The sequence below is a fragment of the Pan troglodytes genome, chromosome 14 (assembly GCF_028858775.2).
Source record: "Pan troglodytes isolate AG18354 chromosome 14, NHGRI_mPanTro3-v2.0_pri, whole genome shotgun sequence".
In the NCBI taxonomy this organism is placed as follows: Eukaryota; Metazoa; Chordata; class Mammalia; order Primates; family Hominidae; genus Pan; species Pan troglodytes.
Window position 1 is genome coordinate 1,362,501 of NC_072412.2, and position 15,000 is coordinate 1,377,500.

The following is a 15,000-nucleotide window of genomic DNA, read 5'->3' on the forward strand; positions in this document are numbered from 1 at the left end:
CGCGAGCCCCGGGGTCCCGCCACCGGGGGCCCCGAAGCGACCGCAGCCACAAGCCCGACAACGCCAGCACCACCCATCGCGCTCGTGATTCTCTCCGTCCATCCTCCGGCCCGGTCCCGCTCCGGGAGACCGGCGCGCCCCCACCGTGGGACGCTTTCCCAGGGCCAGGCGGCCCGACCCCGCGCCACGCAAACGCGGTCGTGGGCACCGGTCACGACTCGGCACACGGGAGCGGGCGGAGAGCCGACTCGCGGCGGAGGGGGTCACGCGCCGGACGGAACGCCGCGCGCGCACACCCACCGCCCGCCGGCCGCCACGTCCCAACCCGCTGGGACGCCAGGGCCCGGCCCGGCGGGATCCTCCCCCGACTCAGAAGGGGGAGGCGCGGGCCACAGTAGGCGACGAGCCGCGCTCGGCCACCACCGCGGTGGCCGGCGGAAACCCTCGCTCTCCCCCGCGAACCCCGTCGAGGGGGAAGGGGAGGAGGGTCCTCTGCGAGCGAGTCGCTACGGCAGCGCTCCCATCACGGAGGCAGAGACAGAGGCGGCAGTCCGGGGGATCCGGTACCCCAAGGCACGCCTCTCGGATCGCTAGAGAAGGCTTTCTCACCGAGGGTGGGTCACACTCCCCCACACGCCAGCCGCCCCTCCTCGGGCCCGCAGAGGCGCCGAGGGACGCCTGGGGAAGGGAGGGGGCCTGCAGTACGAGGAAACACCTGCGTGCGGCCACCTTGAGCGTCCGCGGTCAGGGCGGGGGCCCGGCCGGTGCGCGCGTGCGCGCAACCCCACGAGGCCCCCCCGTCCACCCGCCTCCTTCCTTCCGAGGCAAAGCACCCCCGAAGTCAACCCACACACTACCGGTCGGAGGCAGAACGGCAGCCCCTCGGCGGCCGGCCGGCGCACGCGCCACCGGCCCGAACCCACCGCGATCGCTCACACGGCCCGCGCGCACCCGCCAGAGGGGAGCACGGGACGTGCGCTCGCCGGACCAGGCGGACGCCCTTCCCCGCGTGGGAGGGGCGCGTCTCGTCTCCCTCGACCGCCTCGAACCCCACACCGACGAGCTCCCTCAGGACCCACGCGCGGACACCGCGGCGGCGACCGGAAGAGGGGGCGCTGGGGGCGGGAACGACACACCACCGCTCGGCCTCGGGCACCTGAGGGACAACCCGGAGCGCTCCAGGAGCACCGCAAAGGCCCAAGCGGAGCCGACGCTCGCGCACACCCCCCCGAGAGGGCAGCACGACGGGCCGGCGGGACGGCACCCCCCACCGCCGCGGAGGGGGGCCGCCCGCAAGTCCACAACCACTGGAGGCGACAGCGAGGGGTGCCTGCCGCGTCAGAGGACCCCGCCGACCCGCCCCGCGACGCAGAAGGCAGCGGGCGGGACGGCGAGGTCGGGCCGGGCTCCGCACCCCACACGCCTCCCCCACACGCGCCACCCGCAGGCGGGGAGAGGAGAGACGAGGGGACCCCGCGGGGCGGAGCGAGAAGAACGGTCCCGTTCGCCACGAACGTCCGCCCCTCGCCCGTCGCGGCTCGGACCCGGCCCGGGAGAGCACGACGTCACCACATCGATCACGAAGAGCCCCCCGGGAGCGGAGGTCGGCCGGCCGGCCGACGCCCTGCTCCGGGGAAGGGGCGGCGGACAACCCGGCGGAGACGAGAACGCCTGACACGCACGGCACGGAGCCAGCGGGGTGGGGTTGTCGCGGCCGCCCCGGGCGCCCGCAGCGGAGAGCGCACGGGGGCAGGGTGGCCCTCGCCGCCTTCCCCGCCGCCCCCAGGCGGGTCAGAGACCCGGACCCGGGCCGGCACCGGGAGTCGGGACACGCCCGGGCGCGCGAGAGGACAGCAGGCCCGCGGGCCCCAGCAGGCGGCTCAAGCAGGAGCACGGCCGGCTAGCCGGGTCACCGGTAGGCCAGAGCCCCGCACGCATCCGGAGTCCCAACCTCTCCAGCGACAGGTCGCCAGAGGACAGCGTGTCAGCAATAACCCGGTGGCCCAAGATGCAGACTCGGAGTGAAAGATATACCTCCCCCGGGGCCGGGAGGTCGTGTCACCGACCACGCCGCCGGCCCAGGAAACGCGCGACACGGACACCTGTCCCCAAAAACGCCACCATCGCAGCCACACACGGAGCGCCCGGGGCCCTCTGGTCAACCCCGGGACACACGTGGGAGCAGCGCCGGGCCAGGGACGCCCTCCCGGCCGCCCGTGCCACACGCAGGGGGCCGGCCCGTGTCCCCAGAGCGGGAGCCGGAAGCATTTTCGGCCGGCCCCTCCTACGACCGGGACACACGAGGGACCGAAGGCCGGCCAGGCGCGACCTCTCGGGCCGCACGCGCGCTCAGGGAGCGCTCTCCGACTCCGCACGGGGACTCGCCAGAAAGGATCGCGGCAGAGGGACCGCGGCCCGGCCCGGGGACCGCTCCCCGGCACCCGGGGGACGGGGGCAGGACGGTCCCCGGCTCCCCACGGGGACTCGGAAACGAATTCGGCCGCCGCCTCAGACGGCCAGGATGAGCGCGGACGGACCCGCGACCGGGCCGGGAAGGGCGTCCCCAGCCTCCCGCGCCACGCGCGGCGGGTCCCCGCGGGTCGCGGCTCGGGCCTCGGGAGCTGCGGCGCGCTGGTCGACCGGCCCGGGCAGCCCCACGCCCGGCTCGGGCCCAGAAGCGCAGCGACAGCCTCTCCCCCACATAAACCTGCACGCCAGAGCTCTGACTCACAAGCGACGCGCCACAGCTCTGGCGCCACCGGGCCAGCCGGGCTGACGACCGCGGGCTTTCCGGAGCTCTGCACAGCTCACAGCGGGGACGGTCCCCTCCCTCGGCAGCTGCCACCGCAGCTCCGGAAGCCGAGAGCACGATCTAAAAGCGGCCGCCAGATGGAGCCCGACGACCGCCGCGAACGTCAGCGAGACAGATCCGGATGGCAGGCAGGGCGGCCCGTGGACCGCAAAAGCGAAACCGTGAGCCGAGAAGCTCTTCCCGAGGCCGAAAACGCAGCCCCTCTGCCCCAACCCCACACACACGGTGCCCAAAACGCGTCTCTGCCTCGACCGCGACAGAGTCAGAAGACAACCCACGGCGCGTGGGTGTTCGGAGATGCATCTCGGAAGCAGGGAGGGAGGGAGGGAGGGAGGGAGGGAGGGAGGGAGAAAGAACACACAAGGACTCGGTCGCGGGTCGCTGCAGACACACGGAGAGGCAAAATGCATAGGCTCTTCCGGAATCCACGCAGAGACAGACGGGGGGGGGGGTGGGGGGGGCGGGGAATGGGGAAAAGAGACAGATGGTGAAAGGGAAGGAGGGAGGGAAGGGAGCAGGGAGGGAGGGAGGGAGGAAGACAATGGAGAAAAGAGAATTTAAAAAACGTCGATACACAGAGAAAACTTTTGAAACACTCCATTTTTAAAAGACAGACGGAAAGGAAAGAAACATGAAAAAGAGAGAAAGAATGAGGAAAGAAACGAAGGAAAGAAGGGAAAAAGAAACAGAGAGGAAAGAAAAAAGAAGGAGAGACAGGGAACGAAAGAGAAATAAAGCACGAAGGAGAAAAGATCAGAAAGAGAGAGAGAAGGAAAGGAAGAGAGGAAGAAAAACCTACAGAAGGAGAGAAAGGAAGAAAGGAAGGAAGAAAAACGTAAAGGAGAGGAAGAAAGAAAACAGAGATAAGTACGTACACTTGTTCATTTATAAACATAAATACAACACTTTTCGTACGTAAACGTAAACGTATTTCTCGACGATCGCTTCTCTGTAGAGCGATGTGTATTTATTTGTATCACAGAAACACCTACATCTATCATATAGAAGGATGTTTCTATACAATCGGTACGTGTTTACTACACACGAGAGTAGTAAATGCAAAGATATACGCATTGTCGTTTACATACAAATGTACAAAAATGTTCACATTAATAAACGTCAGTAAATACATGGAAAGGAAAGAAAGAAAAAAAACGAAATGAGTCAACAGGCCGGGCACGGTGGCTCACGCCCGTCATCCCAGCACTTCGAGAGGCCGAGGTGGGCGCATCACATGAGGTCGGGAGTCGGAGGCCAGCCTGACCAACACGGAGAGACACGGTGTGCCTACTAAAAACGCAAACATCAGCCAAGCCAGGCGTGGGGGTGCCTCCCTGTAATCCCCGCTAATCAGGAGGCTGAGGCAGGAGAAGCCCTCGAACCCGGGAGGCGGAAGGTGCGGTGAGCCAAGATCGCGCCATTGCACTCTAGCCGTGGAACCAAGAGTGAAACTCTGTCTCAAAAGGACGAAACAGAAAGAAAGAAAGAAAGAAAGAAAGAAAGAAAGAAAGAAAAGACAGAAAGCAAGCAAGCAAGAAAGCAAGCAAGAAAGCAAGCAAGAAAGCAAAAAAGCAGGAAAGATAGAAAGAAAGAGAAAAGAAAGCAAGAAAGCAAGAAAGAAAGAAAGAAAAAGAAAAGAAAGCAAGAAAGAAAAGAAAGCTAGAAAGAAAACAAAGCCAGAAAGAAAGCAGGAAAGAAAGCAAGAAAGCAAGAAAACAAGAAAGCAAGAAAGCAAGCAAGAAAGAAACAAAAGAAAGAAAGAAAGAAACCAAGAAAACAAGAAAGCACGAAAGCAAGCAAGCAAGCGAGAGAGCAAGAAAGAAGGAAACAAAAGAAAGAAAGCAAGAAAACAAGAAAGCACGAAAGCAAGCAAGAAAGCAAGAAAACAAGAAAGCAAGAAAGCAAGCAAGAAAGAAAGAAAAAGAAAAGAAAGCAAGCAAGAAAGAAAAGAAAGCAAGAAAGAAACAAAAGAAAGAAAGAAAGCAAGAAAACAAGAAAGCAAGAAAGCACGAAAGCAAGCAAGCAAGCAAGAAAGCAAGAAAACAAGACAGCACGAAAGCAAGCAAGCAAGAAAGCAAGAAAGAAAAAGAAAGGAAAGCCAGAAAGCAAGCAAGCAAGAAAGAAAAGAAAGCAAGAAAGCAAGAAAACAAGCAAGCAAGAAAGCAAGCAAGAAAGAAACAAAAGAAAGAAAGAAAACAAGGAAGCAAGAAAGCACGAAAGCAAGCAAGCAAGCAAGCGAGAGAGAGAGAGAGAGAGAGAGAGAGAGAGAGAGAGAGACAGAGAGAGAGAGAGGCTGGGCGCTGTGGCTCACCCCTGTCATCCCAGCACTTTGGGAGGCCAAGGCAGGCGGACCACCTGAGGTTGGGAGTTGGAGACCAGCCTGACCAACATGGAAAAACACCGTCTCTACTAAAAGTACAAACATCAGCCAGGCACGGTGGCCCATGCCTGTAATCCCAGCTAATCAGGAGGCCGAGGCAGGAGAATCGCTTGAACCTGGGAGGCGGAGGGTGCGGTGAGCCGAGATCGCGCCATTGCCCTCTAGCCTGGGCAACAAGAGTGAAACTCTGTCTCAAAAAAAAAAAAAAAAAAAAAGGAAGAAGAAGAAGAAAAAAAGAAAGTAATAAGAAAGAAAGAAAGAAAGAAAGAAAGAAAGAAAGAAAGAAAGAAAAGGCAAGGCCAGGCAAGGCCAGGCAAGGCCAGGCAAGGCAAATCTACCTGCTTTCACTACATCTGGGGAGAATCGGGAAAGTCCCCAACAACAACAAGGCCTAAAGTGGAGCTGCCATCTGTCAAACCCGAGCGGAAGAGTCCACGCGGGTTAAAGACACGAAGAAAGACAAGGAAACCATCGACCGAGGAGAAGAACAATCTGGCCCAGCCAGGGTCTGTCTCCTGAGGTTGTCTGGGCAACCAGGGAATGGGACGGAGGGAGGGCGGGCCTCCGAGACTCCGTCTCGAAACAGAAATCATGAGAATAAAATAAAAGTAAGTTAAAAAAAAGAAATCACGCATAATTCCTAACGTGTTTGATGCCTCGAAAGGCGAGAGGCGTACGTACGTGGATGTCACGGTGGGGTTGTTTTTTGTTGTTGTTGTTGTTGTTGTTGTTGTTGTTGTTTTTTCTTTTTCCCCGGAAACTCACTTTTTAATTATTTTGTTGCATTTCATTTTCATTTTCATTTTTTTGAGACGGAGTCTCGCTCTGTCGCCCAGGCTGGGGTGCAGTGGCACGATCTCGGCTCACTGCAACCTCCACCTCCCAGGTTCAAGCGATTCTCCTGCCTCAGCTCGGCCTCCCGAGTAGCTGGGATTACAGACAGTACAGCACAGCACGGCGCCCGGCTAATTCTGTGTATTGTGAGTAGAGACGGGGTTTCACCATACTGGCCCTGTTGGTCTGACCGCCTCTTGATCCACCGGCCTTGGCCTCCCAAAGTGAGGGGGTGACAGGCTTGAGCCACCGCGCAGGGCCCATTTATTTTATTGCATTGTATTTATTTATTTTAATTTATGTATTTGTGTATTTATTTATTTATTTATTTATTTATTTATTTTTGAGACGGAGTTTCGCTGTTTTTGCTCAGACTGGAGTGCGATGGCGCAATCTCGGCTCACCGCAACCTCCGCTTCCCAGGTTCAAGCGATTCTCCTGCCTCAGCCTTCCTAGCAGCTGGGATTAGAGGCATGTGCCACCGCGCCCGGCTAGTTTTGTATTTTCAATTGAGACGGGATTTCTCCATGTTGGTCGGGCTTGTCTCCAACTCCCGACTTCAGGTGATGCGTCCACCTCGGCCTCCCAAAGTGATGGGATGACAGGCATGAGCCACCGCACCCGGCCTATTGTATTGTATTGTATTGTATTGTATTGTATTGTATTGTATTGTATTGTATTGTATCCTATCGTATCGTGTGGTATTTTATTGCATTGCAATGGATTGTATTGACTTATTTTATTCAGTTAGTTACTTTTGTGTTATTTTATTTATTTATTTGTTTGTTCGTTTTTGCCTGATCAAAGGTCAATCAGACCCAGTCGTCAAAGTGGCGATTTCCTAGGCAACAAAGGAGGGAGGAACTTGGAGGTGGGGGTGGGGGCGGTGGAGAAGACACAGTTGCCCCAGGCTGTGCGCAGGCGGCCTGGTGCTCCCTTCCTCTGTGAGGCCTCCGTTTTCAGAGTCACAGTGACCGCTAGGTGATGCCCGACGTCTGCCAGTGAGAGTGTCAGCCCGGAATGAATTGGGATCCCCTGGGGAGGGGGTGGGGGGAAGGATGGAGGCTCCCACAGCACAGTGGGTCACCGCGCCCTCCAAAGCGATCCCCACAACTAATCGACCAGGGCTCCTGGGGGGACGCAGCCTAAGTCCCCCACCCATCGGATCATCTGGAACTTCCGTCCAGAGACGAGAGACCGACTGGGAATTCTCTCAGTCAAGGTCCAAACTGAAAAGAATCACTGGCACGGACAGCAGGACTAAGGCCATTTCTAAAAGACTGGTTTCTGTGTTTTGGGTGAATCTGTGTATTTCTGTATCACAAAATGACTGACTTTGAACGTTACGATTTTTCTCCTCCTTACGTGTACGGTCCTGTGATAGACAGACCAGGGGACTCCTCAGCTCAGAGTCCATGAGGCCAGAAGCTGACGCCCCAAATTTCTATTGAGAATGAATTTAAGCACGCCAGCCAAACGCTCTGCCGTGAAACTGTCTGTCGGGAAGACAAGCGGGGGAGGGGGGAAGGGGGGGTCCGGGCGCCGTAGGCTCGCGCCTGTCATCCCCGCACTTTTGGGAGGCCGAGGGCCGGTGGATCCCTCGGCCCAAGCCTTGGCAACACGGTGAAACCTCGTCTCAAAAAAAAAAAAAAAAAAAAAAAAAATTACAAAAACTAACTGGTTTCATAACCTGGACTCAAAGTTAATAAATAGATAAATAGGCCGGGGGCGGTGGCTCACGCCTGTCATCCCAGCACTTTGGGAGGCCGAGGTGGACGGATCACAGGGTCAGGAGATCGAGACCATCCTGGCTACCACAGTGAAACCCCATCTCTACTCAAAATACAAAAAGTCAGCCAGGCACAGTGGTGGGCGCCTGTAGTCCCGGCTACTTGGGAGGCTGAGGCAGGAGAATGGCGTGAACCCGGGAGGCAGAGCTTGCAGTGAGCCGAAATCGCGCCGCTGCACTCCAGTCTGGGCAACAGAGCGAGAGTCTGTCTCGAAAATAAATAAATAAGTAAATACATAAATCAATAAATGTAAATAAATAAATAAATAGATTAAAATTGAAAACTAAAAAAAAGTAAAATAATTTAAAAAAAAAAAACGTAGCCGGCCGGTCACGATGGCTCACGCCTCTCACCCCAGCACTTTGGGAGGGCGAGGCGGGCAGATCCACTGGGGTCGCCAGTTCGAGACCAGCCTGACCCACATGGAGAAATGCCGTCTCTACTAACAATACAAAATCAGCCGGGTGTGGTGGCCCCTGCCTGTAATCCCAGCTACTCAGGAGGCTGAGGCAGGAGAATCGTTTGAACGCGAGAGGTGGAGGTTGCGGTGAGCCGAGATGGTGCCACTGCACTCCAGCGTGGGCACCAAGAGTGAAACTCCGTCCGAAGGGGAAAAAAAAAATAAGTGCTGTATTCTGTTATTTTTGCTTCCTACCCTGACAAGAACATAATACAGCTGTTGTCTTTCTGCCTGCCTGCCTGCCTGCCTGCCTGCCTGCCTGCCTGCCTGCCTGCCTGTGGCAGGGCCTCATTCTGTCTTTCGCCCAGACTGGAGCGCAGTGACACAATTATGGCTCACTCACTGCAGCCTCAACCTCCCCAGGGTTAGGCGATTCCTCGAGGGATCCTACGGCCTCGGCCTCCCAAAGTGCTGGGGTTACAGGCGCGAGCCACCAGCACCCGGCCTGAGTTAATACATCTGGTCTCACTACGTCTTAACCACGCACCCACGAAGAACTCAAGTCAAGAGAGAGTCGGCAAGAGACTCTCAGCATTCTCTCCCGAAAGCACGTGTGTCCCGAGCTCCTGTGGTTTCAGGTGGCCGCGCGTAGAGGAGAGATTTCCAATGTTTCCGGAGAGGTGCGAGCCACAGTCACTCGGGGCATCCGAGCACGAGATGGGGTTTCTGACAGCGACTGAAGGGCCAGGAAGGGCCAGAATCTGCCAAGGCCCGCGTTCCAGGGTGGGGCCGATGGAACCCAAGGTAGAGGGAGTCAGCGGTCCGCACAGAGAGAGCTCCAGCCCTAGGCCCCACTGTGCAGACCGAATCAGAAGGAAGAGAGTCCTTCGTCCTACCTGCCACATCCCTCACATCCCCCCACTGAACTTGGGAGTGGATCCGTGTTCTAAACACGAGGTGACTCTCGGTTTGCAATGGATCACAAGGGGCCGGGCTTTCCAGAGTCGGCAGGATAAAGAAGTCATTCTGGCTCGGACTCCCCCATCCCACGGTAAACGGTCGGTAACGGTCGCTGGTGACTTTAAATGAGCCGGGGCTGGCCGGGCCGGAGCCGCTATGGGGGTGGGGGGTGGGGGGGTGGGGGGGCGGTGCCTGAGGCACTGCAGAAAGTGGGCCTGAGCCTCGAGGATGGCGGTGCTGCAGGGACCCGTCCAGGCTGCTATATGGCAAGCACTAAGCCACTATGCCTACCGAGATGCGGTTTTCCTCGCAGAACGCCTCTATGCAGAAGTACACTCAGAAGAAGCCTTGTTTTTACTGGCAACCTCTTCTTACCGCTCAGGAAAGGCCTATAAAACATATAGACTCTGGAAAGGACACAGTTGTACTACACCGCAATGCAAATACCTGCTTGCGAAATGTTGTGTTGATCTCAGCAAGCTTGCAGAAGGGGATCAAATCTTATCGGGTGGAGTGTTTCATAAGCAGAAAAGCCACGATGATATTATTGTTCCTGAGTTTGCTGATTCAGCTCGCTTTCCCCTTCCATCGTTGGGACATGTATATTGCAAGGCAGATCGGCTTACCAAAGGATCAGAATGTGACCAAAAGAGCCTTCGTTGAAATCCTTTCCTCCGGTGTCCCTTTGAATCATGATGTGAAATAGGGGGGAAAAGCCAGATCCTGACCAAACATTTTGATTCACATCTCTAGAGAGCTTTAGCAACTGCCTGTCCAAGTGTTGCGCCAAAACACTGGGACCTCGTCCTAGTTTATGTCACAGACAGCCTGAGACCGTTCTTACGGAAACACCCCAGGACACCGTTGAATTAAACGGATTGAATTGAGAATCTTCCAATTCAAAGTACTCCTTGAATACAGACTCCCCAGTGTCTTCTATCGATTCAGCTGTCCTTTCACCTGATACTGTCCCACTGGGAACAGGAACTTCCATATGATGTAAACAGGTTCAACATAAACCAAAAACTGGTCGAAGTGTATTAGGAGGACCAGCAGCAGTTAGTCCATGAGCCCCAAGTGTTGGCATTTTGCCATTAGAAGCCCCAAGTCCCGGAGACGGATCCTATTGACAAAACTGCACTGGTATTAGACACCTTCTGTCGTTGACGTGCCATCCACCGGAGCCCCTTCAAAAAAGTCTGTTGCCAGAATCGGCCAAACCGGAACACAGTCTGTCTTCTCGCAGAGGGGAAAGAGCCGAAAGGTAACCCCAATTCTTGCAAAAACACAAAGTTCTGGTGCGCCGACAAGGGCAACACCTCAGGTATTGAGCCCCACTATGGCATCTCCCCCAAATGCACCGCCTCGAAGAAATTCACGACTCTTGACTAGTGACAGCTCCACAACCGAGGAGAATAGGAGAAAATTAAAAGGGAAGTTTCCACCTAAAATCCCAAACAGAAAAACAAAAAGTAAAGCTAATAAAGGAGGAATAACTCCACCGAACATAAGTGATAGCCATGGAAGTGACAAAATTGGACTCTTCCATCATTCCAGAAGGGAAAATAGCCGCAATCGCGCCTCAGATTCAGGCTTTTAATCTACAAAAAGCAGCAGCAGCGGAAGGCTTGATGAGCCTTCCTCGTGAAAGGGGGAAAGGTTATTTAGCTTTGTGTTCTCACCACGGCAAAGAAGCTGTCAGTCAGTATCTTGAGCCATCTAGCTTCTCACCACCGCAATACCGGTTGGGTACTGTGCCAAATTGGAAGGGCCTATTTTAAACTTTCAGAGTCCACGCAAGCTGAAAGAAAATTCTCAGAGGTTAGAAGGATTGAGAATTACAGAGTCGAAGGCATGGAGATCTGCTCTACAACACTTTGGCATCCTCCGAAAGATGTTGCTCTTTCAGTTCTGTCCAAAGACTTCACAGACAGGGATAAAACTTCGCCAGCCAGAGGCCTGGTGTGCTGCAGGGAACTGTTTCGGTCTGCAACGGGAACACGATATTGCGATTCAATTCTTCCAGAGAACTCTCGAAGTGGATCCAAATGATGCTTATGCCTATAGTGCATTAGGGCGTGAGCTTGTCTTCACTGAAGAATTGGACAAAGCATCAGCTTGTTTTCGAAATGCTATCAGGGTCAATCCCAGACATTGTAAGGCATGGTAAGTGGTAATGAAGTGTAAAGACAAAGCCCTATGGATGGTGCCGGTACTCGCTAGTTTTTCTGGTTAGATAGCTCTTTATTGTCACGAATTTGGTTAAAAATACTTAGGGATGGTACATAGTGCTGAATAACTTCTAACTAAGATGTTTCCTTATGAAACGTATGTCTTGAACAAACTCTGAAATGAACTCATGATCCTAGAATACCAGATCCTTATACTCAACAGTTTCAGTCTTCTAGCAAACTTTTGCAGACGCTGTAGTTGTCTTTGGTTCGTGTATGTGTTTCTTTAGTTGTGTGACTTGATTTGTTACTTTTTCTTCGAGCACCGAAGTGGTGATGGGGACAAGGAGCGCTTGGGAGATTGGAAAGGAATAGCATAGTTCACTTATTGGAGAATAGAAAAATAGATGGAAACAACTCACGAGCTGCTGCTTTTTGACAGTGTTCCAGTTTACGGAGTTACTATGAAGAACTTCACGTACCCTTTCATGTAGCGGTCTCTCTGTTTTACTCTTTTGTACTCGTGTATAAGTGGGCACATAGGAAATTACTACCTAGGTCCTATTGTGATCAACTGAATAAGACATGAGAAAGTGTGGTCCTACCTCTGCCTCAACAGCATACTCACCGTTGACATTGATTGCATTTTTCTGGACTGACTTCATAGTTTAAACGTCAAGAGAAGGCCGGGCGCAGTGGCTCACGCCTGTCATCCCAGCACTTTGGGAGGCCGAGGCGGGCGGGTCACGAGGTCAAGAGATCGAGACCATCCGGGCCAACACGGCGAAACCCCGTCTCTATTAAAAGTATAAAGATTAGCTGGGCGTGGTGGTGGGCACCTGTAGTCCCAGCTACTCGGGAGGCTGAGGCAGGAGAATCGCTTGAACCCGGAGAGGTGGCGGTTGCAGTGAGCCGAGATCACACCATTGCACTCCAGCCTGGGCGACAGAGCGAGACGCCGTCTCAAGAGAAATACATTAAAAAAATAAATACATACATAAGTAAATATCAAGAGAAAGTATAATTCTGAAGTCATAACCCTGTGGTAGTTATTTTGTCAGATACGGTGGTCTTTGGGGTGACTTATTACAGCAGTGGCGTTCTATCATTTGATTTGCTTCTAAATCTGAAGCATTATATTACGGAAACATTTTTTGATTTGCGAATATGTTGTTCAATGGATCATATCTCATTTTGCTGTAGTAGTTACATGGCCCGAAAGATGGCCAAAAAGATAGTGCCAGCTACTGCTGACCAACGTCACAATCAACTTGCCAATACTGCCTTCTCTTCCGATGGCTATGTTCTCCGTCCTATTTTAAGAACTCAGTTCTTCATAAGACTTGTGTCGTTTTCGATTTTTTCCCAAGTCTGGTTGATCCTTGTGTTGTGATGTTTTTAAATGTGTATTGTCTGTTCAGCTCTTTTGCAGGAGTCGCATTCTTAAAAAAATCTTAACCCTATCAAAAATTGTGTTTAAAGGAGGATTATTCAGATCGGCCAGCTTTGACTAGGAAGAGTGTAAATGCTGACGTATTTAGGTAGCTCTAAATACTGAGCAACTTTATTCTAACCACAAAATGGATAGCCTTTCTTTTGTCTTCACTTTCGCTATCATTAGCACAGTGTTTAATACCTTTTCTTCATCTATAACACAATTATAATGATATAGGAAGCCACTCAAATAAGGCAGACATGTTGCGTTGCACTTAAAAAAAAAAAAGAAGAAGAAGAAGAAGAAGTCTCTCTGTGGCACAGAATGAGGTGTGGTTCGAATCTGGAATCTCCAGTGAAAACCAATGAAAGAGGGTGAAACCCCGTGTCTACTAAAAAAAAAAAAAAAAAAAAAAAAAAAAAAATATGAGCCGGCCATGGTGGCGCTGAGACAGGAGAATCACTTGAACCCAGGAGGCAGAGGTTCCAGTGAGCTGAGATCACGCCGCTGCACTCCAGCCTGGGGGACAGAGCAAGACTCCATCTCAGAAACAAACAAACCCACCAAGCCAGTAAAGGTGTTTAATTCGATGGTGTCAGGCTCAGGTCTCTTGACAGGATACATCCAGCACCCGGGGGGAAACGTCGATGGGTGGGGTGGAATCTATTTTGTGGCCTCAAGGGAGGGTTTGAGAGGTAGTCCCGCAAGCGGTGATGGCCTAAGGAAGCCCCTCCGCCCAAGAAGCGATATTCATTTCTAGCCTGTAGCCACCCAAGAGGGAGAATCGGGCTCTCCACAGACCCCACAACCCCCAACCCACCCCACCCCCACCCCTCCCACCTCGTGAAATGGGCTCTCGCTCCGTCAGGCTCTATTCACACCGTGTGCTTTTGGAACCTCCAGCGTGTGTGTGTGGGTTGCGTGGTGGGGTGGGGCCGGCTGTGGACAGAGGAGGGGATCAAGCGGCGGTGTCCCGCGGGTGCCCGGGACGTGGGACGTGGGGCGTGGGTGGGGTGGCCAGAGCCTAGGGAACTCATCGCCGGTCAGGACGTCTCCCCTCCCGGTCCCCTCTCTGACCTACGCTCCACATCTTCGCCGTTCAGTGGGGACCTTGTGGGTGGAAGTCACCATCCCTTTGGACTTTAGCCGATGAAGGCCGGGCTCCCAAGAGTCTCCCCGGAGGCGGGGTCTTGGGCAGGCTCACAAGGATGCTGACGGTGACGGTTGGTGACGGTGATGTACTTCGGAGGCCTCGGGCCAATGCAGAGGTATCCATTTGACCTCGGTGGGACAGGTCAGCTTTGCGGAGTCCCGTGCGTCCTTCCAGAGACTCATCCAGCGCTAGCAAGCATGGTCCCGACGCTCCCAGCTCCCAGCAGAGGCACTTTTGTTCACACAGGATCCTGGGCAGGAAAGTTCTCAGCAGGCTTAGGCCTCCTAGCCAAAAAGCCAAAACCACTTCTGGGATTTTTTTCAAAGAGCCAGTGGTTCCACAAGGGGCCGTGGGTAGTTGTGGAAATGGAGAGAAGTGTTTGCACATACATATTTGAGACAGAACGGACAGGGCTCGGTCACAGATCACTTAGGACACGGGCAGATGCACATGGAGAAAACTCTTCCGGCATCCTAGGGGAACAGAGGTACGATTTTTCGAGACAGTCGAGGGAGAAGCCACACCAGATTTTAGGATTGGATCTTTATTCCTATGTAGTTTCTATGAGGTATCCAAGTCCAGAAATCAACTCGCCAGTTCTGTACAGCATTCTGTAGGGAGATCAAATCTGGGATGTCAGAAGTTAAGAATTCGGGCCTTGGTGAGGGATTAGATTAGATGTACTTGAGCTTATTTTGCAAAAAAAGAGAGGGCGGGAGATAGCGAGAGCCAGAGCCAGAGACCGAGACAGACAGACAGAGAGAGAGAGAGAGAGAGAGAGAGAGAGAGAGACAGAGAGACAGAGAGACAGAGACAGAGAGACAGAGACAGAGACAGACAGAGAGAGACAACGATACACAAAGAGGGAAAGACAGAAAAAGAGAGAGAGAGAGACAGATAAAGAGACAGACGGAGAAAGACAAAGATGGACAGAGACAGAGAGAAACAGAAAGAGAGAGAAACAGAGACAGGAAGGGAGAGAGACAGGCAGAGAGAGAGAGAGACAAACAGACAGGCAGACAGACAGGCAGAGAAAGAGAGTAAGACAGAAGGCAGACACACACA

General features: G+C 53.8%; 1 pseudogene; it reads left to right on the forward strand.

Annotated features, from left to right (window-relative positions):
* The first annotated feature begins 9,344 nt into the window (after positions 1-9,344).
* LOC134808091 (cell division cycle protein 27 homolog) lies at positions 9,345-12,135 on the forward strand (annotated as a pseudogene).
* Positions 12,136-15,000: the final 2,865 nt, after the last annotated feature.